Genomic DNA, 16208 nt, shown 5'->3' on the forward strand with positions numbered 1-16208 from the left:
CCTCTTCCAAGGAGTAGGTTTTTTTTAGCATCTATGTATCTTTTGAGTTTCTCCAGCGATGTGAAGGACTGTGAAAACTCTTAGCTATAAAAGCTATTTTAGGTCTTAAAAATTAATGTCTATTTTCTTTCATGCAGCTTTTCTACTGTATATTGTTAACTTTTCCTGAAGTCTACAGCCAGAACATTGGTATCAGCATTTTCCCCTTAATATCATGGTATACAGAATAACATGACACCAATTCACCAGTGAAACTCAAGGCCCTGATGTATAATTTTGGAAATTTTTACGCTATTAAAAGAATAAATTAGTTCTTCCAACTTTTCCATTTTCTATATTCCTATCTCTGGGCAAATTTACTAACCCTCTAACAGAGTCAGCAGAAAAGGAGGTCTATCCTGATGGGAGAGCCCCCCAGTGTTTCTTGTTCATAACTTGGCATATAAACTACCATTTTAAAAATACTTCAATGTGCATCAAGACGCAGAGTGGCTGAGGAGATGCCACAGAGCACATTCACCTTTGTTTGCAATGGAATTTCTAATTTCCAGGAGATTAACAGAGCAAGAGCTGGGAGGACAGATTATGAAATCTCCCTGAGCCGTCAGAGATCAAGGATCAGTGCAGAATAAAGATCTGTGTTGAGGCTCCAAGCTACAAGTGAGGAGTCTAAGACCATATTTCAGACCCATCATCTTGCTGAGCAACGAGTAGACCTAACAAGCTGGTGAGAAGGACACTTTTGCCTTGTCAGGACTTGTGTGTCTAAATAATCCTGCTAAGGAATAGACAACTTAATTATCTTCAGGAAGTTATAGGAGGAGCTCAACTCTTGTATAGTCAAAGCTCTTGTGGTGCAAAGAACACTGCTAAAGAAACTAGAAATGTCTTTCAGATGAGAGTGGTCACATCTCTTCTGCAGGAGCACCTTTACCACATGTCTGTGGGGCTCTAGTGTCACATTTATTTGAGGAATGCTGAGCCAGTTTCAATCCATCTGTACAAGTGAGTTTGCACCAGTGCAAAAAGTCAACAAATGCCACTGTAGACGAGCTGTGAGTTTCAGAGACATTTACAGATTTGTGGCGATGACTGCCATTACATTGTGGTTACATATGGCCAGTTACAAAAGGATGGATGGTGAAGAAGTGTGGATAAAAACTGAGGAAAATCATGCTTTCTAACAACTCAATTCACCAAAAAGGTCAAAAAGAGCAGGACAGTAGCCAGGTTTTAAGAAGTAAATGTTGCTCAAGTTTAGGTTATTTGGAGTCTTTTTAATACTACACCTTATTAACAAGTCTCATAAATAAGTATTCCCCTTTACCACAACCCCGTACAGAACAATGGAATTTCTTTTCACTTTCCTCACACTGTGAAACTCTGACGAAGATGGCTCACATGTGGACTGAGCTACAGGAAACATGTATTCCACTGTAGATAATAAATGGGTGAATGGTGAAGGTGGTCACCATATTGGCTGAGTCAGTAACCAATCTTCCCTTGCAAGCCAAACAAAGTTCTTAATAAGGAAGTGTTTCAGATATTTTGTCTTATATCTATAAAAAGAGAAATTTAAATTATGTTTCCTAGAATACAACCAGAGGTTAGTAGCGTTCCTAATTAAATGTCTGGCATTGAATGAATTGAATATTCAGAAAGTAGTTAAGCTCAGAGAGCAGGAAGCGTTTTAAGGGGGCAGGTACGAGCAAACTCAGGTAGAAATAAGGCTAAAATTACACCAAATATTCTCTAAACTTGGGTGGCTTGGATTTTGTGTTTTCAGTTAATAAATTTCAGCTCTGTTGGTTCTCTCTTTATATGGCTACAAACAAAAATTTAAAATAACTTCATAAGGTCAATACACGCATCAGCGGGATATATGCATATTGGACTAAAATTAGATTGTTATAATTGTCAGTTCTAAAGTTACAGAGACATATAAGAAGCACCACCATGGAAAAGCGACAATAAATTAAGGGAAGAAGTTCCAGTGCCATGAAGATGAGGGAAGGCAGCATTGCCGTAAAGCAGCAAGAAATTCAGGGGAAATGATACCACTAATATCAATGACAATAGGGTTTCTAGACTGTAGGGTGCAGTTGTTCAAAATCAATCTACTTTAGGACTCAAAAAGTTCATTTAAAGTGTTCCCAAACTTCTATAGAAGGCAATAAAAAATCCATGCTGAAAATAAAGCCTAAACTCAAAGTAAAAATCTTGCATACTTTTAGTTTATATGTTTTAAGTAGTAATCCTCAACACTGTTCAGTTTGACTGCACAGCAAACCACTGAATTTGGGATACCCTTTGAAGGAGACCTTAAAGATGTCAAATGCGACAGACCTCGCCAAAACCAGGAAGAGCTTCTTCTCATGTGAATGTATTTTGGAGAAATATTTCTCCTGCAGTTCACTGTGACTGGAAGGCCTATTCAAAGGTGAGCTAAGAACAACTGCATATATCACAAACAAACTATAAGCTGGAATGAGTTACTTTAGTATATTGTTTTTTATAAATATTCAGTTTTCTCAAAAACACTGAGAAGGCGGGATGAAAATCAAGAATAAAATTTAAAGTAAGATAACAAAAACAACAATTTGAGGGCAGGTGTTTCAAGCAAGATAAGCAACAGTCATTAAGTTAGAGAATGACACTGAATTGAAGGTAGCAATGGATCTCCTCAAGACAGCACTGATAGAAGGACCTAGGTGGGCTGGAACAATGGACCATCAGGATCCTAATTGATTTCAGCAAGGACAGACATGAAATCCCTTTGCTCAGAGTTCATTAAATGGCACCTATGCTCAATTTTCGGGCTTACAGTAAAAAACCAGATGTGATGAACTGGAGCAAGATCAGTGAAGGCTTATCAAGATGTTTTAGGGATGGAGCATTTGCCCTGCAATGAGAACCTGAGGTTGTTCCTCCTGGACATTAGTTGGACAAGGGAGGGCTTCAGAGCAGCTGTCCAGTGTCTGCAGTTAGGTTATAAAGAGAGAGAGCCAGGCTCTGTCAGGGGTCAGAGTGCATGGCAGGAATACAAGAGATAACGGGCAGAAGCTGAAACAAAAGAAAGTCAGACTGGATATAAATCAAAGCAAGTTTCTTCCCTGAGACAAAATAAAATAGCAGAACAAGTTGCCCAAGATACTGCAAACTCAATATATTCAAGGGATTTTCAAAATCCAACTGGATAAAGTCCTGAGCAACTGGATCTCATCTCATAGCCTAGTTTTAGCACCACTTGAGACCACCCAAGGTCCTTTCCAACCTGAATCTTCCAGTGTTCATTCTGTGAGTATATGAAATGTTAAATATATTTGTGAAGGGTCTGGTTGAGAGTCTCTTCACAGGAAAGGTTGATTTTCCTTATTCTTGATGGAGGGATAAATAATTGACTTGACCATCCCCATTCAGAATATTTACGGATGAATGTTTTGCTAACCATACCATTGTGCATTGTGAGAGCAAAACTTATATTGATTACTAAACCAAGACAAATTTTAGTGTGAAGATTGGCTGGTTCTTTCCCTGCACTACACAGTCAGGTCTTGCACTATCATCACAGATTATTGTGTGTCTTGTAACAAAGCTCCTTGGAACAAAATTTGATGTGGCCTAACAAAGAGAGACATCCCAAACTTCAAAATTCCACAATGGTTGCTACTGAGACTGAGGGCAGAAGAGAGCTTCAGACGTAGCTCTTCTCCTCTCAAGAGTGTGGTACCTGAAGAACATGACTACCTTTCCATTAAAAGCAGCCATGTCCTGAGGACATGGTTGCTGCTGTCTTTAAAACTTTTTTACAGGATGATTGAAAATGTATTTTGGAAGCAAACCAAGGACTGAGACCCCCTAACTAGCCAAGAGCATTCTGTCTCACTCTGTGTGTGGCAGTAGGCACAAAAGATGCCCAGAGAGAAATGGAAAACAGCAATATTTCTAGATTTTTGCAGAAGCAATGCACTCAATAAATTGCAATTGCAGCAATTCTGTTTATTTTTTGTTAATGACAATAAAGAAGGTGCTTGGGAAGGAACCCATTAACCAAACAGATTTTTTTCCCAAGATTTGTTAATCTCTAGCAAGAGAACTGACAAAATCATCACTAACAAAATAGAGCTGGAGACATGAAAGAAGAAGGCTTGACACTTCATCGTCAATGCCACAAGCTATTAATTTCCCTCTGAAAATCCAGTGTAACAATTTTGATTCAGGAAAGATGAATGGCCATAACAGGGAAAGTAAACATGAGCTGTGGAAAGTCTTTCTGGTTAAGCTGGACAGGCTGCAGCCAAGATATTTCCCACTTAACCTTCATCAAGGAAAAGGTCAAAAAAGGCCAACGTGTTTAAGCAGGGCACAGGATGGAATAGAACAAAACTTCCTATGAAAAAGATTAAGTTCACATTCTTTTGGTCTTCATTAAAACTATTCCACATCACTCCACACTTTCATTTAAAGCCATTTCCTGACAGCACTGAAAACAAGATCTTAAAGGATCTTTTTTTGTCAAAAGATAAAAGTGTAAATGGAAAACAATTTGTGTACTGTACACAAAACAGGGAAAAGTATGAAGGATGCATAAGAAACAGAAAAGAAAAATAATACCTTTAGCCTTAGCAAATTATGTAATCAGTGGTATGTAAGGTAATAATCCACCCTGTGTACCTCCGTGTACATTTATTCCAAGCTGAACAGTTACCAAGGCATATGTGGCTTTACCAAAATGGAAAATTTCTGTTTTGTGTGAAGCTTCTGAGGAACAAAGAACTTTCTTCAAGCGCTACCAAAGAGATAGAATTCAATGTCTACAGGCATGTAATTTTCAAACTGCTTAAAAAACAATTAGCTCTGCTTTGGCACTCTCACTTCCCCGTATCCATTACAGCAACAATAGTTACTGGACAATAGAATGCAATATATGGTAAATACCACATTCAGGATTTCTCCTGGAAGAATAGGTAAGTATACCTTTGAGCAGACTGACACATGAATGGATCAACAGATATGTGCAACAAGCACACAGAAATGCTACTGAGAGAGAAAAAGAATATATTTTCTTTCCGTCTTCCACTTACCGAATCTGGTCTGCCTTTCTTTGGGATATCTATCAGTCATGATTCAGATTTCTGCTCTGTCTATTTTAGAAGTTCCCCACTCTCAGTCTAATATGTGATGTCTTTCTTGTCCTATAGTGTCAGCATGGCACTTTCTAGCCCGCCTCAATTTTCATCCCTCATTGTTCAGTGTCATTGTTCCTATTAACTCTATGTGTTGGCAATTCATGATGAAGTGGGGCAAAAACCTTCTTCAAACAATGAGACTGGCCCACACAGGGCTTTGAATATTAGGACTGAGGCATGGACTCCTTGTTTCATACCAGATGTGACTCAGCAAGGTGTCTGGAAGAGACGGGTGAGGCATCCTAGGACACCTGCTTTGCCTCCCTGTGTTAGGCTCTCATCCAAAATAACAGCAACACTTTTTTTTGGAGAACTGTTTGACAGTTGGGTATGACTTCAAAAACCCAGATTCATAAATACATGCATTACTGAGATCAATGCCGAACTGAAAAGCCTAGCAGATTCCTCTGTTGTAGGCAGGGAACCACAGCAACTCTGGCAGCCACTGGTGGCTGGGGACTAAAACAAACCAGTGAATATAATATATTCCTGAATCAAATAGATGCCAGATTCAACAGTCTGGTATTCCACATGTATGTGTCTCTCTTCCACTGTCATGGTAGCACAAGTGTCACAGTTCAGGCTTCAGTACTGAGCTGTGATACTGCAGCAAATGCAGAATGGTTGAATTACTGTTGTTATCTGAATGTCTGTGACTGAAGGACAAATACTCTTGTGGGAAATGAAAATTTGCTCTGCATTGTATGTTGCCCCAGGGCTCCTAAGCTTTGTGCATGATTAATCTCCAGCAGAGGAGTGAAGCAGACAAGTGACAGCAGCAGCATCACTCATCTGAACTCGAGCTGGTGATGCCCTTACTGATGACCTCATTAAACAACATGGTAGGTAGGAAACAGCTTTATTCAAAGGAGCCTTGAACCAGCACCCAAAAGCAGTGTGATAGATATATGAATATGATTGAAGAACTCCCTCAACACAGATTCAAGCTCCTCAGCAATGATTCTCTCCTATAACTCTCTGGATTTCTTAATAACTAAGTATTCTTACACCACATATAAAAGGAGGAATACACAAAGTACACGTGATAGTCTCACACTGCAAATGCTCTACAGCTACCAGAAAGAGCAGTGAATTCTCCAGCCTTACATACAAGGTAGACAAGGTCCTCAAAACACAAGATACAGTTGCACATATCAAGATACAGTTGCACAGTGTTACCTGTCCATGACAGCACATACATCAGTTTTAGCCATGTCCTTGTTTTATCTGGCTTTTGCAGACCACTTTGCATGTTGACAACTATTGTCCTCTCTAAAGGTTTCACAGGATTTGATAGATGTCCTCTTTGTGCTATAGATATTCACTCTACCCAAGACCAAAACAAATAGCTGTAACACAGACCTATTTCCTGAGACATGGTTATACTGTATCTCAAACCCTTCACAAGTTGATGGTGTGCAAAACTGTGCAAAATTTGTGGAGAGTGTTTGCAGACACATTTATTGAAAGACAAAACTCAACATGAGCTGCAAAGGATGGAAAAAATCTGAAAAAAGGATGTACCTCTTTCAATACCTCTCTGCTGCACACCTTCCTATGTTGGACTGCTATTTTTTTTGAGGACTCTGGTGATCCCTCACTATGCATATCTCAAAGTCTCTTCATTTTTCCCTTCCTCACTTCAGAGGATCTCTGCTTCAGAGGAATCCTCTGTACCTAGCAGAAGGAAAACAACCCCCAAATTCAGTGGGTTTTTTTGCTTAGGAGTTGATTTGCACAGCAGTAGAGCACAGGAAGCCTTTCTATGTAAGCCTATACACTGGCAATGGACTGAAGTTTACAGTGGTATGAAAAATACCAACCCCCTACTGATAGAGAGATAACAGAAACTACTGGAATTCCTGACAATGCTTGTGTTCACTTCAGAACTTCAGAGGTAGTTGTCTCACTAAATCCTACCACCTCCTGGTGGCCAAGCAGATAGTGTTCCAGTCTCAGTTCATAAATTGGCTCTAGATGTGTAATTGATAACAACAAGGTAAATTCACATGTGTTTTATTAAAGACACATTCAAGATTTCAGATGTTATAGCTAAAATAAAATAGCAGGGAATGACACCAAAGGAACCTTTGCTCAATATTCCCCCAAAGGTTGGATTAATGCAGAATTCTTTATTGTCATGAAGTTTCCAAAACCCAAATATTATTCTAAAATCTATGAATCTTAGCATTTTGCAGTCCTTGGTGGGGGGGGGAAGATGATACTTAAAAGGCATCCTGTGCTGTTTATTTACAGGATGTTCAGTTTATTATTGCACTACTGTTCTCTAATTTGTGACTGGCATGCCTCTAGGCAGTCAAGTCACTGGGAGATAATCCTCAAAAGATTTAGCATAGGTAGGTCCAGAAACATGGGTCCTGAATCTTTTACTTTTCTCTCTTTCTTCCATTCTTTGTCCATCATAATCCTCTAAAATAATCTATCATTCCTCATTGTTATTTTACTGCTTGGAGGCACCACCACCACCACTGCTGATTTCCCTAAGCTTTATTTACCCCACAGGCCTTTGAAACATTAAGTAACAACACTGAGTGATTTTTAAAATATTTTTCTACAACCTATATAATTTACATTAACTTTTTTTTTTCTTTTTTTTTTTTTTTTTTTTTTTTTTTTTTTTTTTTTTTTTTTTTTTTGGGGTGGGGGCAGCATAACCCAGAAATCAAACCAGGTGACACTTTAGTGGAGTACAGTATTTCACTTCTACAGTCAGTACCAAAATTACATTTAATCTAAGTATCCTAGTCTCTTGAAGTGAATCATATCTCCAGGGATCAAGTCCTGATTCATGCCCGCTTCTGTGGAAAGTATAGGAGACAACTTCAAGAGCTGTGTAAGAATTACATCACAGCTGTTCAAATGCAGTGTTTATCCATGGCATTGCTCATCTGTGGGCTAACCAAGAAACTCAACATGAGATCAAGTTCTTCCAGATTAAGCTCCTTAGCAATTTTTGCAAAGCAAGCAAGCTTCATCCCTACATATGGAAAGAGGCAGGTGCCTTTGAAGATTTACAAAAGGAAATCCTGCTTTCCTAACTTCAGTGCCTGGAGGTCTTCAGGGACACTTCCTTCATTGATCAGAGAGAACATGCCTTTAGGTAGCTGCTGTATAAGTATTTAAGACCCAAGGAGCACCTTGGCTACACAGGCTGGATCCCACCCTCAGAATCTCATTCACCTTTTTAAAGTTGCAGCTGAGCAGGCGTTTGTGTTTCTTTCCTCTTTTCTGTTCATACTGCTTATTAGCTCCTCTACAAAGCCTAGTTGTTGGGTTAGAGAGTCAGAAATGGTAAGTACATTTCCAAATACTGAGTGACACTGCAGCTATTCTCTAAATAAAAAGGGATAAGTATGCATTGAAAGTGCACATCTAGCCTTGTGCTCCTGATGACACTGGCAGTCACACATGTCTGATACCACACTTCTACTGTAGACACACGCAGTGTCCCAGTGTGTGGCTTGAGAAGGTGTCACCAGGTGGTTGAGCATCTCACAGCTCACAGCTCCCTAAAGGGTTGGCCATGTTTTCCCTCCTCACTCCAAACCACCAGCTCCAACCACTTTCCCTGTTCCATGGGGACCCTCTGTCCACTTGCTGAGATGAACCAGCTTGGTGGGCAGGCAGCCAGCAGAGCTTCCCACTGCTCTGATGAGTTCATTCAGCACTCCAGGAGGTGAGCCAGGAGCCAAACCTGGCACAAGGAAGGAAATGGGAACACACTGCTGGAGGCAGAGGATGGGAGGATCAAGGATGAGTTTCTCCAGGGCAGCAAGCTATTCTGCTGTCTGAGAGGAGTCAAGAAACCTCACCCTCTGTTGCAATAAAACCTCTTTAACAAAATGGGAGTTATCAGGCGACCGATCAGAAATTTCAGGGGGAACTGATTACAGTAAACCTCAGGAAAAAAGGTTGGCTTGTTTTAATTGCCAGGCACAGCATGCACAAACCCACCTTTTCCACACAGCCTGCATGCATTTACACAGAGAGATTTGGGATTTCTGTTAGTTTCCTTCATGTTTCTGGAACTGCATGCAAGCCAGCTGTCTCAGCAACCAGGAGGATTATGTTTAAAAAACCAGAAACCAGAGATTTGAACTTCTCACGTTATATCTTGACTCTTACACTTGAAGCTTTACAAAGAAGGCTAAATATCTTCAGACTACTGATAAAAGTCAGAAGAGTTGGCAGTTTTGCAGACATTTACAGGCTTGGCAACATATTTTTCTGTTTTTAAGTGAAAACAGACAAAACAGTGCACATGGTAGAATAAGGAACGTCTTGGCACATTGCAATTACAATGCTGGAACAGACCACTATTTGGTTTTAATAGATGCTTTTGAGAAAAACAATCCCCAGTGTTCAGCTCCCTGTTACATTTATTCTCCAAAACTCTAGTGCCAAAAGCTTCCCCATCTTCTCTGTGGGCTTTCCAAACAGAGTTCGCCTCCTGTGAAGCACCACAAAAATACAGCTGCTGTCAAGCAGCTCCTCTCCTTGCTAAGATGGGTTAGAGTCACATCATAGAGAAATGGCAGCATGCAGTGCCATAATTACACTCAAATCAGGAGGGGATATTTTTTAGAATATAACATCACTGACTTTTTCATCTTTTCTTCCATATAGAAACTCCATGAAGTATTCTGTGGACAATCTAGCACTGATCTACACCCTGGATTTCTATAGTACAGCACCACATCTAGAAATCTTCCAGTATATATTCCAGCAATACTGCCAAATTTACAGATATAAATACTATAATGCAAGTTTGTATTTAAATGTAAGTTAATTTTTGCTATGAAAGAAATATTTTTTAAAAAATGAAATCATAATAAAACTTGAGTGTAAGGGTCAACTATCACAAAAAATGTTTCAGTGTAACCAAACCATCAGTGATGGTTATGACTGGGAAGGTTCAGAGCTCCAGGATTAATGGAGCACACACAGTAACAAAGGCTTACCAACCTTTTCAGCCGATTCTGAAAGTGGGAACTAAAGTTCTGGGAAAATCACTGACACTATGCTGCTTGCATAAACCATAGGATGAAACAAGTATTAAGTTTTCTCAGAAAATAAAACTCTTAAGACACTTAAAATTAAAATGGAATTACTCTCACCAGTTAACTTTTGAGTATGAACAAGCAATGCTAAACACAGATATTGCAGGGAGTCTCAAAAGAAGTCTACTGACATAGCTGAAATAATTCAGCTAAAAAGAGTCTGGTTTGGCTATTAATTTATTAATTACAGTGTTGCATTCTGAGGTGCCACTGCTTAAAGCCTTTCCACTTTACAGCATCCTCTCCAAGCACATGACAGTGTTGAACTTGCCCTTCTTGGTAAGAATAACAAAGGAGTTACTGCACTCTGATCATATGGAAATGATGAATTAGTGTTGGAGCAAGAAAAGTGAAAGACAATAAAAAATCCGAGCAGGGCAGGAGTGAAAATTACACTGCTGATGCAGCTGGAAAGGCAGAGTGATGACTTAAGGCTTGTTAAAGGCAGAAGTAGGATGACTTGCTGCCTCTACTAGGGCACAGCACAGAGGACTATACCCCCTCCCATTCCTTTTGACTGCTGCTTTCTACACATGGGAAACTGCTCAGGGGAAAGGTCTGCAGCCAACTGCAGTGCAGGGACAGCCACAACTCAATGGATTATTCACTGTGTACATACTGCCCCTCTACTTCATCTGCAGCCCACTTAATGCAGCTCTACCTGTGACAGAGGTGTTAGGAAATTGTAGCACGAGGAGGGGGACTGTGTCTTAGGGGTGTCACAATGCTCTCTTGTGAGCTCTGCTATTCAGTGCCTTCTGATTTAATATCCTCAAAATCTCCAACGATGGCAGTTCAAATTTAAACAGGCATTCTGAAAAGACACTCTTGATCCCATTATCAGTGTCGTGGATGGGATTACAATGGGGGTGGTAATGGTGGAAATGTTTTAGGAGAGATCTAGTATCAACAGCAGGAGTGGCCACTAATTGGATTCTTTCTGTGTCACCGCAGAGTTGTCACGGGACCCCCGTTCTCTGTTGAACACTGCAGCTCTCAAGGCGCTCAGAAAGGAGCTTTCTCAATTGTTATCACATCAGTCTGCCTTCCCACTCAAACACAAATCCCCCAAAGCTCTTTCTAAAGCTAAGGAAATCATGGAACCCATGACTCCCATGACATCTGCAACAAGTGTCCTGCCTCATCAATGTGAGAATGGGTCCTGACATTACACAAGGCTCAGACTCCTGATCCTGCATGAACACTTAGTCACACACACATATATATATATATATATATATATATATATATATATATATATAATATCAAGTGCAGGATGTAAGTTAAACAAAGCTAGATAAAAAGACCTGTCAAAACCTGTGCAAACTGTCAGAATAATCTTCAATAAAGTGTTTCTAGCCAGAACAGAATTTGCAAATATTGCAAAATATTTTTTTCTATAGCTGTCTAACATCCGCTGCATGTGAGTTTTATAATGGCTTGCACATTTAGGAACACTGTCCCCAGCATCATAACATTTTAAATAAGCACTTTTTATCAGTGCCTGACTGGAACAAGAGGTTACAATAATTTTCACACTATTACTTGCAATCTCTAGGATACTTCTGGATTTCTACATGCAATTTTTTTCCTAACGACCTCTAATTTAGCCTGCTTTATGAAGGTGCATTTACATGCCATTTGGAAATTCACCAAGGGCTTTTTTTTTTTCAATGTAAATTACAGCAATCATAATTTTTTTTTCCTCCGAAACAGAGACAAAAATCAATGAAAGGCCAAGGAGACATGCCAAGAAGCAGAAACTGAATTTGTATATTTTGACGTAACAAGCTCACCCACCTCGATTATAAAGTGCTAAGAAGAGGAAGCCCCTGACAAGCAATAAACTGACACATAATTAAGACAATTCAGGGCAGAACACATTCTGGCTGGAAAACATTTTCTTGTGCTCTACCTAACTGCTCAGAGCAGTAAGGGAAAAAAAACCACAGGGTGACACTTTGAAAACTCTATGAAGACAATAAGTATCCCACCTAATCTTCACTAGCTGCGGGAAAAAGAAACACACCAGCTTTTGTGCAGTGCAGGTTGCCTCACATCACAAACAGAGTTGATAGTACAGACATGCCTGGTATGTGCAGCATTCCATATCAAGCAAAGATGAATTAGCCGCAACAAAAATGTGTTACAGCTTTCATGCAGCAGTTTATGGATTTTTTTGTACCTCTGGAATTTTTTACCTTGAGCATATCATGGAACTTGTACTGTCTCAGATCTTTTCCTAAGATTATCTTTATCTCACTGTGAGGAACATCTCTGTGAGCTCTGAACACTTTTACAGCTGCTAGGATGCTAATGGGAACTTCATGTGTGTACCCAGCACAAGTGCTCTCAGGGAAAAAAAAAGCCAATGTCAAAGGAAGGTATGTAGAAGTCACCATAAATATGTCTTTGAATGTTTACCATCTGGAACACTAGATTACATTTTGACAAGAAGCTGGACTGCCCTGTGGGCATTGTCTTTTAAACAGCCCCATCATTATAAAGGAAGGAAAAACATGATTTGCTGTTCCTAGTTTCTCAGCAAGATTTTCTGGCAGTGCTAGAGAAACTAGTTTGTTTTTTTTTTCCCCTAGTAAAACAATAACAAGCTGGGCATGTGTAATCAGCTATGCACTTTCTTTAAAAATATGGTTTCTCGTAGATCATCTGATCTGTGATCCAATGATACCCACAAAGCGGGAAAGGTTTCAGTTAGGCAGTGACAGCAGCAGCCTCTGCAGCTCACAGTGCTGCATCTTAGCCTTACTGGAAGTCTGAACTGCTGAACCTCAGCTGAAGCTGGCATATTGAGCTTCTCACAGGACACACTGGGAGAAAGAGGAGAAATCCAATATACAAGACTTTTACGTGGAGCTATAATGAGGTTTTCCTTTGGTTTTGTTTTTCATTTTAAGCTTGTAAAAGTTTCCACCACTTTTTACAATGAGAAAGTGTAGACTGAGAGAAAAAAACCAAAATGGTCAAATTTATTCACATAAATCTTGGTCTGGTTGTGCAGTGATTTTTGGGATTTAGCTAATTCTCTGTTTCAAATTGCTGTGGATGACTTCTGAGGACATACTCATACTAAAGAGTGTGTTTGAAAATATAAGCTGAGAACAACCTGTAAAGAGGCCAAATAGTCTGTTCAAGGAAAAAAGTTAACAAAAAAGTTGGTTTGAGACAAAAATACATGTGAACATGAAACATAGGTTTATGGGCATCATTATACAGTTGAATACCAAAATCACAAAGCACCAACTATAAATCCCCTTGCTCAGCCTACTAAACAGATCCTATTTCAGAAAACATCATATACAGTATTATATATAGAATATCTCACCTGTAAGGGGTGAGGACTGTGTTAGATTTCTTTCACAAGTAGGAGGCCAATAATTCATAAGCACCAGAGGCATGTGACAGTTACTGTGAAGATCTGTTATGGTGCAAAAGAAGCAAATAATTTTGTTACTCTGCACAGGAAAACAGCATATATATGTACAGCAAATTTTAAACTAAACACTCCCTGACCAAATAAAAGGAAAAATAACCCATCCTCCAATTTTCTCCATCTAGATAGTTTAGAATAAAACAATGAGAACATCTTTTCTGATAAGCTAACATACTGTAATTAGTGATAACATTTCTGATTTAGTTAATGTGCAGGGCTTCCCACGCTCCAGACATCAATGAACTTAATAGCGGAATTAAATGAAAATGATAGCAAAGTACTTCCACAACTAATTTCTAATTATATTTCTGCCCCTCTTCCTTCCTAAATATAGATTCTTGCCTACTTCTAATTAACACTTCGGATCGCTAGTTTAGAATCTATAAATACAGCGAGTCTCTAATGATCCATTATAGTGATGCTACTTAGTTTTCAATGACTTGTAAAACTTTCACAAACAGATCTGCAAATGAATTACATCCATCTGCTCTGCTGCAGCTGCAAGAGCAGCATTACATTGTACGCTGCCTTTCCCTACTTTCCTGATTTCCTCTTAACTTTATGCCCATCTGTAAGCCAAACCATCTCGATGCCTATTATCAGGAGCCCAGGCAGGTCCCTATAAAGGAGTCTTCAAACTTTACAGACATCTCAAACGCACTTTCAAACCAGTCTGGTTCGCCTCCCAGCTGAGCCCCAGACAGGCTGCACGCTGCCGAAGCATCCTGCTCCAAGCCTAGGCAGTGCTCTGCCGCGGTTCTCCCTCCGTCCCTGCCTCCCTCCCGCGCCGTTCCCCGGCGGGGCCGGGCTGCGGACGCGGCACCCCCGCGCCGGCAGGCGCTGCCCGCTCCCCGCGGGCACACGCGTGTGCGCCGAGCGGGACCGCTCCGGGGAGATCCTCCGATCTGCACCTCCGAAAGCGTGACCTTAGCGGCGCTGAGTGTTAGCTCCGTGAGGACAGCCAAGCATCAGGCTGTGCTCGCTGTTATCTGTCAGCCGTACAATAGCAGCATTGATAAGGCAGCAGCAACTGGCTTTGACAAGTGTGCTGTGCTAGCATTCCTCTGAAAACCGTGAAGGAAAGAGAGAGAGAGAGAGAGAGAGAGAGAGAGGCATGAGGTGCCTTTTACTTTACCTGAACAAAGTGTGGGGTTTTATTTTTCCCTCTCAGCTGCTGGAAACTATTCTTCCCGTTTCTCCCCCAGAGCTAGGTATTTCTTCTTTTGCTTGCAGCTCACACTTGGGGAAGACCACACAGCTCCAGCAAGGCTGCCTCTCTCCCCTAATCCCCACTCGAGTGTGATGACACACACTAACCCCAACCATCTGTTGAAACACGTCCTCAAGCACTCAGCACAGTGGTGTGTCAAGACGGGCTGCCCAATCCAATCGCTGGGGCTGGGTGGCTCTTAAGGAGCTGGAGGCAGAGACAAGGGCAGAAACTATAAGGCTGAGAACTCTTTAGCAAAGTAACCTGAGATTTTGAGAAAGGGCTGCTATTGAAAAAAAGAGCAGAAGGGGGAGGTACTCGCGGGAAGGTAGAGGGAGTGGATTAGTCTAGTGGCCAGTTGTGTAACTTCTCACAACTCCTTGTATTCCCAAGGGACCGCTGGGACCCCTTCGCAGTGGGATGCACAGAAGCACAAGAGCAACACTAAAATGTTTTTTATGGCGGGTCTATTGAGGGCAATCTCCTCCGAGAGACGCTTTTCTAAAAGAGATAAAGGATGCAGTTTTAAATCCTGATAAAGTGCTAGTGCGGGAGTCGTTTGCACGGCGATGTGACATCTGCATCCCGAAATCCCGGCTCCTTACCGTGCCGCGGTTACCCCTGGCCGCTTCCAGCCTTCCTGGGAGAACGGCGGAGAGAGGCTAGAGGAAAACCGGGGTGGGGGGCGAGGCGGGGAGAAGTGGGGATATCCGAAGGGCAAATATTTCTGCCTCTGCACACGGACATCTGCGAGTCCTTCCCCCGAGCCCGCGCTTCCCCTGGTGCGGCCCCTTCTCCCCGCTCGCCCGGCGGCTCGGTGGCCCGGCGGCACACGCTGCTCGCCCGCCCTCGGCTGCCGCTGCGGCGGCTCCGCTCCCGCGGCGCTGCCGTGACAGCGCCGGCCCCGCTGCGGCCCCGCTGCCGTCCCTGGGCCGGGAAGCTGCCACCAGCCTGTTGCTTCCCCTTCCCACCGCTTCCGCCACGCCGCGCCGCCCCGCAGCGTCCTGCGGGATGCAGCCGCAGCCCCGGGAGCGCTGCCCTTCCCTTGGGGACCGTCACCACCCCCGTCGGGGCTGGGGGCTCCGGGCTGTGCCGCGGCAGGTCTGGGCTGCGTCTAGTCTGTACCTCGGTTTCTCTCTGCCACAAAGCAAACATTATCGCACCTTCCTCCCTCTCAGAGACACTGCCAGGAAAAATCCACAAATTTACAGATGTCCGGGAAGGATAGATAAGGGACTCAGAAAAGCTGCTAAGTGCCAAAGAAACAGTTCTTT

General features: G+C 41.7%; 1 protein-coding gene across 3 annotated transcripts in view; it reads right to left on the bottom strand.

The window, feature by feature from the left end:
* SULF1 (sulfatase 1) overlaps window positions 1-15985 on the bottom strand; it is a 123980-nt gene extending 107995 nt beyond the window's left edge. The window contains exons 1-3 of one of the 3 annotated variants that reach the window (XM_063392784.1): window positions 15540-15982; window positions 14860-15141; window positions 13617-13709 (exon numbers count right to left, since the gene is read on the bottom strand). The gene's annotated coding sequence lies outside the window, so the exon portion shown is untranslated. Of the gene's footprint in view, window positions 1-13616; window positions 13710-14859; window positions 15142-15539 lie in introns of all 3 variants that reach the window. The other 2 variants (XM_063392796.1, XM_063392792.1) reach the window with 2 other exon arrangements.
* Between the last annotated feature and the right edge of the window lie 223 nt (window positions 15986-16208).

This window comes from Prinia subflava, chromosome 1, assembly GCF_021018805.1.
Source record: "Prinia subflava isolate CZ2003 ecotype Zambia chromosome 1, Cam_Psub_1.2, whole genome shotgun sequence".
In the NCBI taxonomy this organism is placed as follows: Eukaryota; Metazoa; Chordata; class Aves; order Passeriformes; family Cisticolidae; genus Prinia; species Prinia subflava.